Source organism: Corvus hawaiiensis, chromosome 2 (assembly GCF_020740725.1).
Source record: "Corvus hawaiiensis isolate bCorHaw1 chromosome 2, bCorHaw1.pri.cur, whole genome shotgun sequence".
NCBI classification, from domain to species: Eukaryota; Metazoa; Chordata; class Aves; order Passeriformes; family Corvidae; genus Corvus; species Corvus hawaiiensis.
The window spans coordinates 82,156,893-82,177,724 of NC_063214.1; the positions used below are offsets into that span (position 1 = coordinate 82,156,893).

General features: G+C 42.8%; 1 protein-coding gene across 10 annotated transcripts in view; it reads left to right on the forward strand.

Moving 5' to 3' along the window:
• Positions 1–1,293: 1,293 nt before the first annotated feature.
• MBNL2 (muscleblind like splicing regulator 2) overlaps positions 1,294–20,832 on the forward strand; it is a 107,132-nt gene continuing 87,593 nt past the window's right edge. For 7 of the 10 annotated variants that reach the window (XM_048295802.1, XM_048295805.1, XM_048295807.1 and 4 more), the window contains exon 1: positions 17,851–18,075. The gene's annotated coding sequence lies outside the window, so the exon portion shown is untranslated. Of the gene's footprint in view, positions 1,428–17,850; positions 18,076–20,832 lie in introns of those variants that run through there. The other 3 variants (XM_048295813.1, XM_048295803.1, XM_048295809.1) reach the window with 3 other exon arrangements.

Below are 20,832 nucleotides of genomic sequence, written 5' to 3' on the forward strand. Positions count from 1 at the left end.
CAAGTAGAACAATATTACCATAGTTTTGTTCATTGGGTATACTCAAACACATTTAAACAAGAGGTCGCCTTGAATGCACTAGTTAGAACTGGTTTCCAATTAGCCTTAAAACATTAATTTGTCACTCTGCTCATTACTAAAAAAAGGATTTTTCTTCTTGTCTCTTTTTTCAGGAAGTGGCTAAGTGGAAGGGGTCACTTTCTTTCTCAAAATGTAACACATTTCTCAGTAGCAGTTCAGTTACTGATCCTTGTGAAAGACCTCAGGGACAGTCTAAAGGAATGTAGTTGAAATTGAAGTGAAGTTGAAATTGAAATTGAAGTAGCTGAAATTGAAATCAGAAACTGCGTTCTGATTTATTTCCTGCTCCGCCACTTTTACATGGGGATGCTGCAGCGGTTAAGATCCATTGAGGATGGGGCAGTTGTGGCCTCACCCCTGGATGTTGCCTGGCTTTCTGGAGAGCCTGTTCAGGGACCTGAGCTGCTTGGAAATGAATTGTGGGGTTTGTCAGATGAGGCTTCAGCTCTCTCAGCCCACAGAGCAGGGGTTCGCTGGGATCGTGGGGGGCCAGGGGTCGCTGGGGACGCACGGCTGGAGTCGGCAGTGCTCCAACAGCTCCGCCGAATCGCACTTTCAGCTTCACCTGGCAAAAGAGCATAAGCACAGTTTGATGGGCTGGAGGCAAAACCGGAAACATGGCAGCTGCCCCTCTTTCTGGATGGGGAACATTCCATGTTTTTTAGGGAAACGTGCCAAGCCTTGTTCCAGGGACAGCGACCTGTGGGAGAACGGGGGCAGAGGGGTACCGGGGGCCTGCGCTGGCAGCTGCTGGCGAGGGGAAGAGAGCCCATTTTGCCTGTGAACGACACTTCAAACGAACAGAAACTGCTCACGAATTCGGGTCAAAATGAGGGAAGAATGAACCCTGAGAGCCAAGCCACGCGTTTGTTTCCTCCAGAAAATCGTCCACGGTACCGGTAACACGCCATAGCTCCAGCAGCCAAAAGGAAGCCGAGCAACACGACGCAAACCCAGGATTTTGGCCGCTCTGCAGCACCGCCCGCCCGCCGCTGCCCCCGTTGTTTCGCGGAGGAAACGCTCGGGCCCGTCCCCGAGGCGGGCCGGGCTCGGGGCAAAACACTGCGGGCCGGCCCGCACCCCGCGGGAGCCCCGGCCCCCGCGCTGCCGCTGCCCCTTCCCCGGCCCCGGCGGCGGCCGGACGGCGCGGGCTGCGGCGGGCGGGCCCGGCCCCGGGGCGGTGCGAGCGGCGCTCGGCCCCGGTAGGGAGGGGCCGGACCGCCCCTACGCGAGGAGCCGCCGCCGTCGCGGTCGCGGCGGGAGAGGTGACAAGCCGCTGCTGCGCGGAGCCACCTCCGCCCGGCTGGGAGAAGCGGGTGTCCCCCCGCTCCGCGCTCCGCTCCGAGGTAAGGCAGCCGCCCGCGCCGCCGCCAGTTCCCCCCGCGCCGCCGCCAGCCCACCCCCGCTCCGGAGTGGTTGCGGGGCCACAGCGCGGGGACAGCCCGTGTCCTCTCGCCGCGGGGCCGGGCCGCGCGGGGACGCGGCCGGTGCGCGGCGGCGGCGGGACTTCGGCTTGCCCGGCGCCCCGGGGAGGAGTCGCGGCAGCGGTGCCGCCGGCCCCGGGGGAGCCTGGCGGCCGCGGCGGCCCGCGGCGCCTCCCTGCGCGGGGAGCTGCCGCTGCTGCCCGTCCCGCCGCACCTGGACCCCCGGTCCCTCTTGCTGCCGCCGCCAAGGGCGCGGGAAGGCGCCCCGAGCCCCGCGCCGGTTCGGGTGCCCGCTGCCCCCGCTGCTCGCCTCCCCTTCTCTTCCCTGGGGGAGCCGCCGCGGCGTGGGACGGGGCGGGAGGCGGCGGGCGCTGCTGCCGGGCCGTCGCGTCTGGTTCAGCGGTGATTTATGGTTTTGTTAACTCAGCATTTGGCACGGCGTGCGAGCGGGGAGAGCGGCGAGCGGGAGTCATAACTTTGTGTTACTTCTGGAAGGGAAAGGGCCCCGTGGGGCCGTGGCCGCCCCAGCGGCTTCCTCCAAATCCTCCCTCCCCGCTCCATGCCCGCCTGCTTCATCCCTGCGCCGGGGGCTCGCTGCAGCCAGCGGGGAATAGCGCTGGGCAGGTTCGTGGGGGGGACACGATACGGGACTGCCACCCGTGAAGGTGAGCGTGACAGAGGGGGAAAAACTGTCTGAAATTAAATGTTTTTCTTACTGCTGGTTTTGCGTGGAAACCCTATATATTTATTCCATGTACGTACATATGTATTTGTCTACACATACACAGAATATGCACGCGTATTTTTTGAACTATGAGAACATTGCCTATAGGCTTCTGTTTCCAGATGTTTTGTTTTCTGTTTCTTTTGGGCATATTTACATTTCTGCTGGGAGCGAAACAGACAGCAGTAATGTGGCTGAATATGTATTTGAACAGTAGCAGGGAACAACTTGTGTGCCTTTAATTCAGCTGCAGAGGATATCCATGTGGGATTAATGTACTTAAGTGATCGTGTCACACTGACGTATCTTGTTCAGACTTGTAGATTTTTAAAGCAGTGTGGACTTGTAGGTAGTAGCGGAAGTGTAATTAATTTTAAACATGTGACTTGGCCTAGTGCTTTTGATTTTAACGTGGTATTCGTACCTTGGTAAGTATACATAGATTTAGCCATCTGTCCTCTATTTTCCCTTCGTGTGTGTACATACCACACTGTGCAAATGAAAAAGGTACCTGCGGTAAGCTTTAGGGCTAAATACATGTTTCAACTCTTCTGGGAAATGCTCTAAAGTTACTTTCAAGGACTAGTGGAAAGCGTCTTTCATACAGTTTCTGAGTATGTTTAAAGTAAAAAAAAAAATAGTTGCTCCAGCATCAATTATGTCAATTTGTAGCTTGTATTTGGCACTAATACTATTTGCATTCATCGAGTACAGTTGATACTGCTGCTGGAAGGGATGTAATTTTTCCCACTGTGGACAAGGCCCTTTTGTGCAGTGTCAACCTCATGCTTTTAGAGGATCCGTGAACCCCTGGATAGAGCCAGCTCTGTGGTTTCTCTCTCCAGTGGTAAGGTGGTGGTGGGGTGCCAGCTCCAGTGTTGCTCATTTGAGATCATAGGCACAGAAGTTCTGCCACAGGCTGGAGCTCCCAGTTGGGGCACACCAGTCTTTGGCGCTTGCCATAGTTGCAGGCACATGCTATGGCTCATCTACATGTCAGTGAAATTCGGAACAGCAGTGGGCCACCCTGGTGATTTGTACAGCGTAAGGGTCTGTCTGTCTGTCCGTGCAAGGTAGCCTGCAGGATGGTGCCTGTTTTCCTGCAGCTGAAGAAATGGGCTGTTTTGTTGTGGTATCCCTGCTGTCACCACAGGAGTGGTACCTATCTGCATTGTGCAGATAGGTGGGTGGATGACACAGCATGTGTCACTTCAACATACTTTCCCCTCTGAAACTTATCTCCTCTATTATTTATGGCCCTCTGAAGAAATGGCCTGGGTTTAGTCAACAGCAAACCTGCGAAAATCTCTCGTCTTTGGAATTCGTATGTTTGGGATTGTGGTGCTGAAATCTTCATCTGAGCATCATTTTCTTAAATTTGGCTTTTATAGAATAACAGTTGTCATAAGAAGATTAAAAATAAAGTCTACTTGCTGCTAACACTTGGTGGGTGAAATTTTCATCTCTGATACTCCAGATGCTCTGCAGTTTCTCTGCTGGTTGCAGAGTCTCTAGAATTGTACTGTGCAGTACTAAACAGACTGCTTTTTCTCCTAACCTAGGGATTCTTAAACTGTGGTATACCGACCATAGCAAAAGTAGTACATGAATTCTGCCACCAGTGGCATGTGACTGCCGTTTGGGAAACCTTCTTAGTCTTGCTTTTCCTTGGGTTAAAAGCTTGGTTACAGGACACTGGAAAAAGTTCTGTTAACTTTTTGTCCTGATTTATAGCAGGAAGAAAGAAAAAGTGTATTAAATTGGTATTCCCATTGCTGCCTCATGGTGTTAGATTTTTTGCATCCTCTGGGTAGCTCTTGGAATCTCAGCAACACTACATGATTATTTTACTCCTTATGCTGCCAAGTAGAATTATATAGCCTAATTTATTTAGATTTGGCATGTTCTCGCTGAAACTCATCCCATGCTAGGTGAATGAACAGTTTGTTTGTTTATATTGCCTTCACTCCTCCCTCCCCTTTTAATAGGCCCTCACAGGTCTTACTGTAGTTCTACTCAAAGGTTTCTGAATTTGGTTGAATTTGGCAATAAAAATAGAAATAAAGAACTATGAACCACATTAAACTTGTTATCAAAGAAGGTATTTTCATGCTGTCAGTTACCAGGGTAGAAATCTCGCCTCTCATGGCTCCAGCCAGTCCTACAATCACATTTACTGCTCTTCTATAAATTTTTTTCTGACAGTTTATTGTTAGCTGTCTGTGGCTGAAGTACTCAGGACAGATGGGAACACGCTCCCTTCATCTTTGAAGAATTACAAAGTCACCTAATTGGCTTCCCAATCACACTGTATCTTTCTTCATAGCCCTCTATCATAACTCAGACTCTTCCAGTCTACTTATTATTCCTTTCCAGATGTCTTTTAACAGTCGAATCTTTGCTGGATCACTTTTCCCCTGATGAATTATTATTTATTTTCTCAGAGGCATCTAAGAAATAAAATGACTGATGGATTATTTTTTTCCCCTCCCATTACCTTTCTTCAATATTCTCCCACGTTCATTTGCAAGTAGAGCTACTTAGAAAGTGTTCATTAAAATGTCATTGAAGTGAAAGTCAAGACAGAGTGTTAATAAAAAATGCTTTTCAGTTTCAAGTTGCTTGTTTCTCGTGAATAAACCTTTAAAAACAAAAACAATCTCTTTCTTTTCTACTGCTGATACTTTCTTTCCCTGTGCATTTTGCTGTCTTGATCACCGTGGTTGGATTATTTGTGGTAAATGTGTTTGACACAATCTACTGGCTTAAGGCTTTAGAGAAACACAGTATCAAAACACTCAACTAACTTCGGAATAAAAATATATGGTTCAATCAACTACAGGTATGAAGAAAGAGTAGACCTCTTCAAAAATCTTAAAGTGCTGAAGAACTCAACAGTTTATCTTGCCTTGCAGCTGCATGCCAACATGTTGAGCTCACATTGGGTGACTGATGGCAGTGATGACTGTCAGGGGCTGTTCCTCTGCGGAGGCCAAAGTAGCCCTGTTGCTGCCCAGGGCCGGGGCCGTAAGATACAGGGAGCTGTAAGATAGTGGGTAGATGTTTGAGCACTGTGAGGATGCAGCCTGGAAGATGGGAGGATGATGGTATGACACTGTGTTACCAGGGAAGGACATAACACATTCTGGAGTAATCAAATTTCGTAGATTGGAAGGCTTCATGGGCTGTCCAGAGTGCACTGGGGACACAGATGACTCTTTGCCTAGAGAGAGCTGAGGCAGCAATGCTGTTATTGAGTAGCATTTCAGTATGAAAGTATAATGTCAGTGTAAAGGCCAGAAATACTTCTGACCTATGATGAGCTGGGATCATGTATCTTAAAGCAACAAACCTAGGGTCTGTCTGTGGCTGCAAACTCTTGACAGTGCTTTTCTCTGCTCTCCACTGAATTCCAGGTTTACTTTTAATTTCAGCTATTCCTCCTTCTTTGGATGGTGCTGCAGTTGTTTTTGCTGAAGATTAAACAGGTCTGTTGTGTCTTCACAATGGGAAAATTTGAGACTGTTGCTGGCTAATTGACCTAGTGGTTTGACACTGAAGTTAGAAAGTAGTGTATAGGCAATTGAGTTTTGTAGGTCTCTGTAGGGGAAGGAACAAGTAATGTGGAAGCAGCTTTCCACTGCTGCCTTTCTCCATTGCCCCTAGTTTATCCTGGAAGGACCCAGACTATTCATAATATTTTTGTGGGCCCTTTTGAGGTATCCTCCCTGGTGAGACAAATATTTCATTCCTGATGGTATCAAAAAGGAGGTCTGTGAGGTTGGGTATATATCAGCCCATACTTCCTCTAAAAAGAGAAAATTTGAAGTATGGGAAGATCTGTGTCCTTTCTTTAGGATGTCCTTTCATTTGATGTCTCTGGTCTGTAGCGTTAGGGTTATTGAAGTGAGCCAATAATTGGCTTTGTTGCTTATCTTTTTCTGGAATGGAAGGTTTGGTACTAACCAGTGGTTGCTCAGGACAATATATCCACAATGAGTTTCTTCAGCAATGGTAGGACTGCTACTTTTTCAAGGAGGAAGAAGACTTCCAAGTATTTTGTTAATGATTTCAGGCTGGAAGGAGTATGGTTGAATTCACAGGTCTCAGACTCTGTTTTAAGATTAAGTAATGTCTAAATGGGCTTGGCTTGAGCTGTGTAAGCTGGCTGTTGGTGGATATGTGCGAGGTGCAGTTTTGTTTACTGAGAGCGCTTTCCAAGTGTGTGCAAGGTTTTCACAAAGTGGAGTATTTCCTTGCTGTGCAGCATGTCTGTATGGTTGTCATAGGCCTTGAGAATGGAAAGCCTTAGCATAGGCTTTGATGCATTAGTTATTTCAGCATTTATTTGCTATTCTCCATTTGGGAATTTCTGTCCTGTGTGTATGGTGAGATACTGATAATGTCAGGGTGATTTTTGGGTATGTTACTGGAGCAGTGTTTGTCAGGAGTTGACTGTGGTTTTGATCATTGTTGATGTGTGGGTCCCTGAGCCCTCAGGCCCTTGCCCTGCTGCTGTTGATGAGCTCTGCAAGATTTTGGAGTTTCTCAGTCCTTACTCTGCTGAGGCTTTCTCTGGTTCCTGGGAAGCTGGCCATGCTTTTACTTGCCTGAATGAGGCGAGTGGTAACTGCAGTAGTGTTGTGATATCCATAATGTTCAACTTCTCTGTCAAGTGTTAGGTCAAAAATATGGTCAGCTTTGCAGGCTGGACCAGGCGTGATCTGTGAAGGTGCCAAGAGGACTATGAGGAAACTGGCTTTTCTTAAAAAACACAAGGTGATAAGGTTTGGGGATTTTATCACGTTCAACCTTGTCAAAGTGTCTGCTGAAATTCTCAAGATTCATAATTCTAGGGCATTTTGCTACCTTCCATTGCAAGATATTAATGGTAGCCTTCCTAAAGCTGTTTGTTTATTGTAGTCTTTGAGTAAATAAATGTTAGCTTTGGCTTTTCAGGTTAATGAAATCTAATAAAGGTGCGTTAATATAAGCACCTTAGATTTCACATTTGCAGAACAGGTGAGCACAGTGCTTCTGTCTGCTTGTCTTGGATCATGAGGAGCAGGGAAAAAAGATGTGGGTTTTATATCTCATCTAGAGAGCTTTGGGTGATGCAATGTATATCATGTATTTCACTCTCGGGATTGTGTATTGCCTGTTGGCAGTTAGAGGTAGGTCTTACATTACTCAGTTCATTCACTTAATTTCATAATGCTTTGTGCTCTTTGCTTCCTGTTTGTGGTGGAGTGTATGTCTCCTGCTACTTGCAGCTACCAGAAAGTATCTGATTTGTCTGGTTCTTTCCCTCTAATTCCGTGGAAAACCTGGTCCAGTTTATACTATGGCAGATGAAGTGTGCCACGTCATTCGGACTGCTGGGTCCCACAGGAGAGGCACGTGATTCGTCTTGGAGGCACAAGCTGTTGAATCCGGGAATGGTTAGACCTGGATATGCCTCCTGTGGGAGCCGTGGTGAGTGTGGACAGGAAGGATGAGGGCAGGGTAATGTTGAGGCACATTCCATCAGAAGATGGTGTTGGTGGTTTCAGGCAGTCTTTTTTTATTTTTTTTTAAATAACCTGTCCTTGCTGTTGTGAATTAGAGGAAGGGAGAAAAAAATCTGTCCACTTCCTGAGCTGTAAAGAGGCCACTTGAGTAATGGTGTGGCAATAACTGGAGGCCAGAGCTGGGTGGATCTCAATACTCCTCCCTCACGAAGCTGCAGAGGAGTTTGGTCATCTGAATTGTGGCAATGGCCCTGGGGCTGACAGGAGGATTACTACAGCACTGTTCTTGCTTTCTAGAAAGCTTACCTCATTCTTCTTTACAAATTTCAGAGATAGTTGACGTGTTTTTTCTTACGTGGTATGAGCACTTCCAAACCTGCTAGAGCTCATCCCTGCTGCTGCTGAGTCCCTGGTGGAGTCTGCTGCTGGAAACAAACTGGGATGGGGGAATGTGTCATTAGTACAGAACTGTGCAGAGGCTTCTAGGATTGAGATAATGAATTTTCTAAACAGGAGGAATAATTGAAACTGCTGTAGTTCCACTTTGCTTACTCCAGCAAGATTTTGTCAGTGGGTTCTTAGTTATTTGTTGATTTCTGCATAATAGACTGAAAAAAGGAGCAGAATGAATGGGATATCCATAAAGGTTAGATTTTTTGGCTTGCTTTTTTTTTTTTTTTTTTTTTTTAGCTGCCAGCACTCTTGAAGTTACATTGTCTCAAAAAGAAGTCTTTGGAGATGGCCGTAATTGGAAAAAGCTGTATAAAATTTGGGGGTTTTTAAAGGACCTATAAGGAACTCCTATAGAAAATAAGCACTGGTAACTTCATTTTTTATTGTTAGGTGGCTTGATCATAGATACCTTTATAAAATAGAAGTGCATTCAATACGCAAAATATCTGAGAGTGCTGAAGTAGAAAGGTCTGAAATTCCGTGGACATTTCTGTGCAGGATGCAGAGCTTTTAACATATCCCTTCTGTCAGCAGTACAAAGAGGAATCAAAAAAAGCAAATGCAAAACATCTGAGTGATAGTCCCTTGTATATGCTGCCAGTAGTAAAGGGAAGCGAAAACTAGAAGCCTCTCTAGTTCATCCAGTGTGAATTGAGCATGTGGTCATGGCTTTTGTCAAGGTGGTACTTCTAGCTCAGATGAAGTCCTACTGCCATGTCTAGTTCCAGTGAAAAGTTACTTTTATGAGTAGGGGTCTAGGTTGAGGGAGCTGGGCTTATTTGCTTGGATGAAAAGTAGGCAAGGGACAGTCCAGTAGCTGTTACGGCTACGGGAGGATGATTATGAAAATAATAGGACCAAACTCTACTTGGTAGTGCCAGGTGACTCAAGGGACAGTGACAACCAATTGTTTCTTTGGAGATTCAGGTTGGATGTTGGGAAAATCTTGTTACTAGGAGAGTAGTGCAGCACACTGGCAGGTCATTCAGAGGAGCAAGTATCTGCCCTCTGAGCTTCGCAGGACTCACCAAGGCAAAGCCATGCTGACCCAGTCTGCTTTTGATGATAGTTTTCTTTTGAGTCAGAAGCTGCACTAGGTAAGAAACCCCCTGAGGTTTCTTACAATCAAGTTTTCTAGGAGAATTCCTCCCCTGCTTCTCAAGTGAAGGAATTTTTAGACAACTTTGGACTGAGCTGACCAGCTACTGAGGGATGCGTGGTGGTAAACTTACTTTAATGACCTCAGTACAGCTTTTGTAGTTCATACAGTAATGTTTCAGTACTATACTGAGATTAGTTTTGTTAACCTAAGTATTTATGACCTGAGGATCAGAAGAGTATTTTTATCAACAGGTTTCTTTTGCTCTCACCTGTCCCTGAAGGAAGGGACAGAACTCTTTGATGGTGAATACAATCCTGCCCAAACAGGCAAACCTCTCCTCATGGGTCTGCTGAAGATAGCTTCGGGGAATGAAGCGGCATTGTAGTTGCCAAAAGGACAGGTGGTCTGCAGTGAAATTTAGCTTAAAATCTTAAGTTCATAAGACTATACACCCCACAGCAAAAGATCTGTGTAATCTTCATCTTGTACTTTTTCTCTACAGACCCCTTTGCTTAGTAGTACTACCTTTAAGTAAGCCAAAGGTAGCAGACAGGATATCTTCTAATCTTATTTTGGCTCCACTAATATGTATTAGTGGTCGTATTTTATCCTTTTTAGAGCTGATATGAGGGGGAACAGCCAAATGAATGGTTTTGTCAATTTATAACAGGTTTTTTTTGAGAGAGAGAGAGGAAGAGGACAGTTGTACAAAAATACAGAATAGGTGAAGTATCTGTGTTAGAAAGCTGGATGCTATCCCCTTACAGACATTTCCCTACAAATAAACTCTCCATTCCATCTTTGGATCTCTGGTGAATGAAGTCCTGTATGCATTTTGATTTTTGAGGCATTCTTTCTGTAATTTACTTCATTTTTCTGGTGGTGGGATTAAATATTGACATGTGCTACTTGAAACATGCTGTTTTCAGAGGTCGTGCTTTTGGATGCCATTTTATCCCACACAGTGCTTCTGCTAGAGGACCTTGTTTCTTGCCCTGCATTACTCATACTTGTTTGCTTACTTTTTTCTGTGTGAAAACAATTCTTGTTTCTCTTTGTGTTTACAGCTACTTATTTCTTGGTTTCTGTTGCATGGCATTTGGGAAAAATGAAGGTTCATGTTCATGTATATAGTATTATGTGGCAGAGTAATTAGGCAAAGATCCACATGTAAAGTTTAAAAGCATTATACAACAAAGTGTTCCTGACACTTCACAGTAATCAGAAAACAAGCTGAAACAAAGCAACCTCTTTTGAGGTGCAAATGGAAATTTGGTGCAAAACTCATGTCTGAATGCATCTAAATCTGATGTTTAAAGAAAAGCTTGCCTAAGTGAACACAAACTCATAGACTTCACAAAACAGAGCTGCCTGTTAACCAAAAGACTAGTTGCTTGCCAACAGTTCACTTGGCATAGCTTTCTCCTACCTGTCATCCATACTTCACAGAAAGAAATAAAACCCTGTACTTACATACTCTAGGCCCTCTCTTCTTGCCAAAGTAATGCTTTTTTAATTATATAGAGTCTTCTGCTCTTACATGTGTGGGTTATTAATTGCTGTAAAAGGCTGAGGGATTGAATGCTGCTCTTACTGATTTTAAAAAACAAAAATTATCCAATTGGCTTTCATTTTCTGTGAAGTTTCCTGGAGCCTAGTTTCTCTGCTTACAGTGGAGATTGCTTGCTGATTTTGCTGCATGCCCCTGAGCATCTACCCTACATTCTCAGGCTGTTAAGAGGCAGCTTGTAGGGAAATGGGAGGTAGCATCACCTGTTAAATAGCGATGGGTTGTTTTACACCTGTATTGCAGTAGTGTGCAAAAACAGTATTAATTTTAATGAATTAGAAAGAGCAAGTTATTTTGAATTATTTTTGTGCTAATTGAAGATGGGAAAATTCATAATGTAGCTTAGTTTCAGTGGCATTTTTTCCCTTTGGATTTATAATGGAGTAATAAAATAGAGCTTTTGATTTAAAGGATAATTAGAGAGTTCTCATTACATCACTTGTTCGAAGATATATTCTTTTGAGCCATTGCTTGAATATATGCAGGATTTCAAATATATTTGAGGCTGATAACTGAGTCTTAGTAGATTTCAAAAATACTAGGTTTACATGCAGAAAACTTACTTGGAATACATCTCTCGTATAGTCACATGAAGTATTAGTTTTGGTCATTTAGGAACTTCTTGGAGGACAAATCTTGCTCCTGTCTTCCCAGCAGCTTGGAAATCCCCAAGATAAGGGGCAGAAGTTTAGTATGTGCATCCTCCACTATGCTCCTTGAAACACGAGGGTTTTCCTATGCCCACATGACTTTGTGGCTGAGGTTAGTAGGTTTTATGAAAAGGTGATTTATCAAATGGTTTCCTCCTGTTGTGGGTTTGAATAGGAACTACTCCAAATCTGAGGCCAGAACAATGGGTATGGAGGAAATTAGTCATGGAGGGGTCTGAGGAGGAAGGAGCATGTTTTTATCAGCAATGGAAGAACTTCCCAGTACATGGGGGTCTCATTAAAGATGATTTATGCACCAGTGGGTAGTGCTGGATTACGCCTTCACATTGTTTCCAATTGAGTATTAAAGACATAAAGGTACAGCACTTGCTTTCTTCTTAATTTGACACATTTGGGAAGTATTCTTCCTAACCACATGGATTCAAAATACATTTCTATGAAGGCTTAAGCATTTGGTGTTTATTTCAGCCGAAGTCAGAGACTTGTGAGGCTTCCATTAAGTAAGTCCCTGGCTGTGGTAGAGATTGTACAAACTAGAGGGACATGAAGTCAGTAAGCAGAGAGAGATTTATCTTGAATTTATGATATATGTGGCTGGCTTAAATAGTGCTTGTACTTTCACCCTGTGATTCCTTGTGATTCATAAAACATATTTTGGTAGGGTTCAGCAGCTGATGGTAAAGGGTTTCTGTTTTGTATGTAACCTTTTTACATTCTGCTGGAAGATTTGGGAAGACTTATTCTGATAGGAATATTTTGAAGGAAATGGTTGCATTTTTGGATGACTACAGGTATCTAAATATATGGCATATAAACGGCACTAGATAATTTTATAGCTGGGATGTCTGTATGGGGCTGGCAAATATAAGACATACCAGTAACCCAGTCCTTCCACCAATGGCTACTGAAGGCCAACAGAAATTCCCTAGGGCATCTAGAAGAAAGTAGATATCTGGGTTTGGATGATTAAAATTTAAATTTTAATGTTATAATACTTCTGTGATTTGGTATTTCAGATGAGAAAACTGGAAACAGCTTTTTTTTCAGCTGTCATGAAGAAAAACACAATCACTTCCCTGAAAAAACTTTTGCATAAGTCAGTGTTCTAAGAGTAAGGCAATGTAGGTGGTTTGCCAATTTATTTTACTGAGCTTATTATTTTGCCAGTTTATAGTATCTGCCTTATAGAGTCAGCAAGATAATGGTTGTTTTACCAACCTTCCCTCTCCCCAAAAATGCCACCCTCCAAAGAAGAAAATCAAGAGGAGAATCCCAGTTCAACTCTTCTTAGGTTAACTTGGTGTCAATCAGTTGTTCAGAGGAGGAAAGCGTGAGTGAGTGCAAAGATTGCTGTTCAGTCGGGGGAAAAAAAAAACCTGGAACATATTCAGCATAGCTTAGAGAACAAGCTTATGTAGCTTATATAGCAACATAGCTGGAACATGCTTATGGCAAGCTGAGGATTTACACCAAAGCTGTAACTGTACATTGTCAAAATACAGGTGTCCTTTAGCTCTATGCTAATGTCTTTAGTTATTTGAATGAATTTGAAAATCAAAGGTGCTTTCCAGTGTATGTAACTAAAATATCTAAATATTTATGTTCATAATAAGGCTTCTTCTGTAGTAAGAGTTCATCTCCTACATGTTTAATGAAGGACATGATAGAAGAAGCCTAAGGGTGACCATCTCAGGTAACCAATACAGAAGCACAGATGCTTTTAGGATATGATGAAATCTCTTAGAATAGCTACTTTGGGATAGGATGAATCATAGCCCACAAATGCCTATTTCTCTTCAGCGACTATAAAGAGAGAGGGGGAGTAGAGTGACTCAGTGAAATGTGGTTGTTTATATTTGGTGAAATATATTTCAAGCTAAGTGCATAAGGCTACAATCCAGAGGCAGCTCAGCTCTCCATGGCACCTGGTGCATGTGTCTCAAACATTCAGCTACAAAAGCCTGGTTGGAGTGAACTGCAGTTCTCTTCTGGCTGATGCCTTCATCATCCTTCCCAACTGGAACCACCCTCTAGAGGAATGGTGCACATGTACTTAGTTTTCATCCCGATGGGGAATTGGTGTCATCCTAAAATAAAGTCAGGATGCAGGCTGGATGTGTGCCTGAACCCATGTGTTTGGATCTCACAATTTAGACATGGCTTAAACTCCTTGTGCAAGCAGTGGAAGGAGAAGGAGCATTTGGAAGGCCTCCAGAAGCCACCTTAATTTTGGTAAGATTGATTCCTAACATGTAACTTAAATATGTGCTTGCTTCTGTGGAGTGTTTTCATTTTATATTTTTCTCAGCATATATGATGAAAATAGAATAATCTGTTTTCCTGTCTGTCCGCAGACAATCTCCAGTTTTCCTAGGTTAGGGAGATGTTGGGATGTCTGGGCGGTGGGAAGCTAAAACAGTTGAAAAGCCAGACTTAAAGTTCTTGCAATAAGCCTATTTTTAAAACAAAAACCAGACCTGTCCTTTCAGAACCTGTTCCCAGTTAGTAACTTGGAATTTTGATATTACTCTTTAAATTTTTAACTTAATAAAGATTTCCACCATCACTTCAGCCCCAATATAGAGATTGAGGTATTTTGCAAAAGCTGGCATCAGTGGTATTATGCATGAGTGCCTAGTTTTAAAATCTTGGCAGCTGCTTTGACTTTTCTTTATGCTGTCATTCAGACCATAGCTACCAAAGCTGAATTTTGCTCGTAGTAACAGTTGTGGGAAGTTACTAAGGGAAGAGTCTATTACTGACACAGGAAATAGTTTTGCAGTTCTTTTTGTCATTGCCAAACTTATCAAAATGTCAGTGTTGCCATAGGTCATCTAGGCATAGCTCAAAATCGTCTCTCTGCTGCAGAGTGTCACAAATTGCTTGGTGACTTCAGTGCTGGTGTTACATATGTTCCACCCTTCTTGCAAAACTCCCTTTAAATTGCGAAGTTTTGTTGTTTCTGGAAATAGACCTAATTGCTGTGATTTGAGAGTAAGGAAGGGAAAACAACTGTGTGGGTTTTGCATTTTTCAGTTCTTCTCCCTTTATTACTTCCAAAGTAGTCCACTTTTCTCCAAAAGTTATATCAGGACCATTCAGAAAATTGTGTGTAATAGTCACTGTTAGAAGCATTTTTCCCTTGATTCATTAATAACAGGAGCATATCAATCAGAGCAGATGGCATTTTCTGAGTTGGAATTTACCTTTGTTATTCTTTGTTGAGTTTGACACCTGAATTTCTCAGCTTCTCTAAGATTATGTTGTTTTACAGTTAAATATATAATATGGTTGTATAAATCAGACTGAAAATTGACATTCTGGCCTTTTTCTTAACTGATGTGAAAAATCAATGGGTATATGGGCACATTTCTATTTGAGAACTACTTACTCCTCAATGTACAGAGCAATTAATTTTAAAAATCTCTTTTTTTGCAGTCCATGAAGTCATGCCTTACTATATGTACTACTCAGGTGCCATTTTTGAGAAAGAGTGTATATTTTGTCTTGAACTTTTTGATGGGTCTTAGCTAAAGGGTTCACAAATGGGATGTGATATATTTTCAGCACACCCCATTGAGTTGGGGGTGTTCTGATCCTTTGGCAGGGGAGGACCTATAACATAATAACCCACATGAGGATCTGGGTGGGTGTGTGGCTACTAGTTTTGTGTTTGTGATTCAAGAGTCCTAGGAATGCCATCTGGAAGCCCCCCAGCCCCGTTTGACTGCTGTTAAAGCTCTGCAGTGGTTCAAGGCCGGTGTGTGCACTGTGGAGCAATGGCACTTGAAATCGGGTTGTGCAGGCAGTGCTGAGCCGGTGCCTTTTCAGGGGTTGTGTTAGTGACTTGTCTTGGGTTTGTGGCAGGGAAGGGTTGAGGTAACTTGCAAGTTTCCTCCCTGTTGTGGAGCAGACTAATGGGCCACAGAAGCTCTCGGCAGGTGTTGTGGTATGAATGTGCATGTGCTTTGTGGAGAGGGGCTGGCTCTTGGTGACTGGTGCTGCCTGTGCTGCTTATTCTCCCTTGTCTGGCAGGGGCACCATCTTCTTCTGTGTTGTAACCTGCTCGACTAGACCAGCCAGGCTCTGGCTCTTGCATCTCTTCCTCCCTTTCCCTCTCATCGCTCTCCCTCTTCTGCCCAGCCTCATGCCATGTGTTGGCCCACCTGACCTTTCTGACAGCCCCTCTGCAGTGCACTCTCGAGGGCTTGTCTCACGCACGTCCGTGGGACACCAGCCCAAGGGTCATGAGAGCAACAGGCGAGGTTGTCTTCCTGCTGTCAGCTCCAATGTCTGGTCTCTGGCAGATGGGAGCAGCAGTTACAGGGGAAATCCTGCTAATCTCCTGTAACCTGAGCCCATTACATGCTGAGTCGCACTGTGGGGCTGGTGCATTTCCAGCCGCATAAGGACTGATGGCTGAAGGAATTGGATGCTCACTGCAGAACAGTTTCTGAGATTTGCACTGTAGGGATCAGAAATAAAAATTAAAAAGATGCTGTGAGTCAGCTGAATATTAGCAGGTTTTAAATCTTTGTCAAATAGGAAAATATTTTCATATGCATAGCAAAAAAGCCTAGCCTTGATCTATTAAAGAAACTCTCAAAAACAGTATCAAAAGAGCAAGGGATCAGCACTTTACCAAATTTCAAGGCTACCCCAACATGGGCAGAGGAGCCAGAGTTCCCCCGTGAGTTACAAGGATGGCAAAGCAACATGTTTTTGTCTAGGCTATCTCAGAACTAGGCAGACTGTTTTGGCAGAAAAGTCAATAAATCTTGCAGCAGATGTCCAGCATGGAAAATTTTTAACAAGGGCAGCTCAAGTTTGGCAAAGTCAAAAGAATGTGGAAAATCCTGGTGAGATGCACCAAGCCATCTTAATAACGGGTGGAGTTACCACCCCTGTCCTCGGGGTCTCTCGAACCCACCAGAATCAACTGTTTGTGTTTTTTGAGGAGGGTTGTTTTGGGTTTGGTTTTTTTTTTATATAGGGCAGAATAGAGAAGAATGACTGAACAGAAAGTAAGGGTTGGCTGGCCTTCTGGAGCCTTCTTTGGCAGGAACACATTACAGCCATGCCTGGAAGGGAAGGGTTTTCACAAATTGTGTGGGAGATGGTGGAGCCCAAAGGAGAGTTGCTGCTTGCTGGATAGAGGAATAATGGATTTTTGGGAAGCTGTGTTTATAATATGCAAAATAGTCCACAGGAAACAATGGGGCCTTGGGACAGAGCTGCCAGTGAATGAGAGCTTTGTTTTCCTCTTGTCTATTCATATTTCTAAACTTTTAGTGGCATTTTAAACACATTTTACACATTTTTTGTGTAATGGCTTGAATTGCCTAAACTGCTGCCGAAAGTATTGTTGCACTGCAGTCTTTATCCCTTTTTGGATAAAGATTGACTTTCAGTTTAAGCTCCTTTTTGTATTTTTCTTAATTGCAACTCTTGTTTAATAATCCTCGGCTGCTTTGTTCTCATGTTTTAAAACTTTAGAAAAATTAATAGGAAAACTGGTTGACAGCAGACCTTATGTACCAAGCATGTTGAGCTGGCCACAGCCTGACTTGAAAATGGCAACTGGTATCGTACGTAGTCCTTATGCCAGAACCTTGATACAAATGAACATCAGTTGCAAGCTAATTGCATGAACTTCCAGTTTAGGTGCTGCTGATGGGATTTGTCTGCCATGGATATGAATTAAAACACCATTGTGTTTTCTTTGAGAGGCATCCCATACCTGCAGTCTCTAACAACCAGTCTGAAATAATCAAAAAGATGTTATGGTTGTATTGCTGTTAAATGCAGACACTGCTCATAAGATTATGCAGTGTTAAAATGAGAGTATTACTGCCTGAATCGGAGTGTGTTTTGGCTGCATGTTAAAATAAAAGATAGATGGTTTGATTTAATATGGTGCATGTCTCACCTTTACAAACAAATGGCATCACTGCAGTTTTGCAGTTTCAGAAATGTTGTTTGTGCACGCGTTTACAATTAGCAAAAGCTTTGAAAATCCTTGTGCAAGAAATGGTGTAGCTGCTGTTGCAGTGGTGGGAAAAGGAGTTGTTTGCTTTTGCTGCGTATGTTATTTCATGGAGCTATCACTTTACCTCAGCAGTAAAACTCCTCATCCCTGTGCGAGGGAAATTCCTGGTTCATCGGTATGGATGCATTGTTTTTACACATTAGAAGTGCTGTGTTGCTGTGTCAATCATCCCGTTAGGATCAGTTTAAGAGCAGTAGGGTTGACGAAGCTGGGTGTGATTGGCTGCCTTATGCTGGGAGGGCTCTGTGAGAAGGAAGGGCTGCAGTCTTTCAGCAACAGAGTTTAGGCTGTGTCTTTGCTTCATCATCTGAGGAAAAATCCCCAGATAAGTCACGAGGCTTTCTGAGAAAAAAAGCCAAAACATTACAGGCTGCTCATCATTTCGTGTGAGAATTAGTTACCATGATGCGATGGGAAAGATATGGCTGTTTGTTTATATCAGATGTTCCTGTTCACGTTGGGAATGTGTCGAATAGACAGGGCTAAACAAGGTAGGAGGATTGTTGTCTTTTATCGAATGTTTCAAGAGTTTGCTGCAGTATACTGCATACTGTATGTGTTGCTTGGGGGAGTCAGGGAAACACTGTTTCCCCCGTGAATAGATGCTGTTTGGGCAAAATAGGTGGATTTTACGGTAACTTGTTTTCAAAGGGTATTAATTTCCAGTGTAAATAGCTCTCTTCAGAAATAGAACATGAGTATATGCATATTAAAACAAGTAAAAAAAGAAATAGGTCAGTGTGTTTCAGAAGTGCTGCTACCCTAATTGGATTTTTAGCTGGGTTGTTGTCTGGAAGTGCAGCCTAGCTTTAAGAAGGAGAAGGAGTCACCCTGGAAATCTGTGAAGTTTATAGCAGCTATGTTTGAAGATTTAGGTGAATTAGACTGGCTGATCTAAATAATTCCCTATCGGAAGCTTTAATTAAAGCCAAGACTGCCTGTTTTAGATTTGTAGGAGTATATGAGATTACAGTATTTTACCCTGTTATAAAAGTATGGGTGTTTTTGGCTGCGCTGTGATTCCTTGTCCTCTTCAATGAAAGCCAGGGGAATTTTTCATATTGTAGTTTATTGTAGAAAGCTGCCCTTTCCAGGTCTTTGTCTTGGCAGCAAAACAGAACCTGTACATGAAAACAAGGAAAACAAGGTTGATATTATGTGCTGCAATTATCTGATCTTTATGCATTTTTAATGAGAGAACACACAGCTAGCAGAATAATTTAATGAGCAGGCTGGCTTTTAGAGCAATGATTTCACTGTACTAAGGCACATCAACTTTCTTCCAGAGGAGGAGCCTCAGGAAGGAATGGAGAATATTTATGTTAAATGCTCTAGAGAGAAGGAAGAGATATTTAGGCAGAAGTCTGTAAAACTCTGGAAGAATAGAGTAGTTTTTAGTTGTTACTATTATTTGTTAGATAGGAAGCAAACTTTACCATCATGTTGCAGGAGGGCTCTGAGAACATTTCCTCATCCTGTGATATGCTGAAGCCTCTTCAGCTTTCTCAGACTGCCATATGCATTGATGATGCTCAGTACTTTTCAGGATGTCACTCATGGATGACCTGATTTAACATGCTGACTTCATTTGTGTTATAGCAGCATCATTTATATGTACAGTATATAATATAGTTGGGTTTTTTAAATTTTTTCCCCTAAGATTAGCATTTAGTGAGACAGCAAGAATATGTTGTCTTCTTATCTATCCTGTAGTAGCTATGTTCACTGCATATAGATACTTATATTCAGATAGGATGTTGATAGAAAAAATAAGTGTATGTACTGAGGAAGATCAATTTCTTAAAGAGAAATCAGGTAGAAGAACCTTTTGCTGCCTAAGAAAACCTTTTTAGTGATGTAATTTTTGGGGGAAAGTTTCAAGATTTCCTTATCCTAGGAATGAGCTACACTAGTTTTAGTAGTATTGCAGCAAGTAGGCCCTGCTAGACCAACTGTCCATCGCCCCTCCCATTTTTCAAGGAGAAGTACAGGACATGTACTCAGAACTCTTGATGTCACCTCCCAGTTCCTCACAGCTGACTGCTCAGAGGAGGTTGATATGACTTCCCTGCTCCCTGGCCAAGTACTTGCTGGAGACCTGTGGCTGGGTTGTTGACACATACTCAGGTCATGAGCAGGTTATTTTTGAATGCTACAGTCTTCTACATAAAATCAACCTTGTCTCTTCTGAGAATTTCAAGCTCTGCTAACAAATGAAACACATGTAGAGTGTTATTATTACAAATCCATAGGGTATGGATATGTATGTTTAACTCTGTATCACTACTGATGCTTAAATATGTTGTTTGTGTGGAGACTGTGTTAAGCATGTGAGGCAAAGACTGACAATTAGAAGCAAGTAAAGTAAGCTTTTTCAAGCTATAAAATATGAGACGAGTATTTAGTTTTTGCAAGTAAAGCTATTTTCCTGCACGGCTTTCAGAAAAAACTTTTCAGTCTCCTGTTTAGAGACAGTCTCTTACTTTCAGGTAATTTCAGTGTCTGGCTTCCATACCTTGAAGATCACAATATATAGAGTTATCCTTGTTATGCCTGACTACCAAAGTGAAAATTTGCATTCATCCCTTAGTCAAGTAGTTTGTGTCAAACTACTGACAGACAATCAAATGACAAAAGGATTTAAAAAAATTATTTCCTGGTCAAGGTGCATATATGCTACTACTTTATATGCTTAGGTAAATGAACCTTCATCTTGGAGAGTAGAGGTGATACTAAATATTCTGTATTTACATTTATTATGTAAACAGTTGGTACTAAAAGTATTTTGGACCAGATTCTGGTGCCGCTTTTCATTTAGTAGTATCTTTTCTGCTTAATTGCTCTGTGTATTTCATCAGAGCTATTAGTGTGGTAACCTTACAGTGTGCAGTCCGTCTGTTTTCAAGGAATAATTACTTTGTTTAGAATTACTCTCTTTATTTTCTGAAGGTAGAATTTTCTAATGAGTTAGAGGTCCTGAAGTACAGTGCTTGACAATAGAGCATTTTTAAAGGCGAATCAACTTCTTCATTTGTAAGTGTACATTTTACAGAAATGTGAGATAATTATGTGCTATCATTTTTAATTTTTTTTTTTTTTTCTGAGCAAGAAAAATGCCTCTTAATGTTGCGTGGGATTTCAGGCACTTGGGTATCACCACTGCTGTGAATGAATCTTCTTCTCTGTTGCTCAGAAGTATGTCAGAAATAATCCGTACTAGGTTTATTTGTAAAAGCTCTGTGAAATAT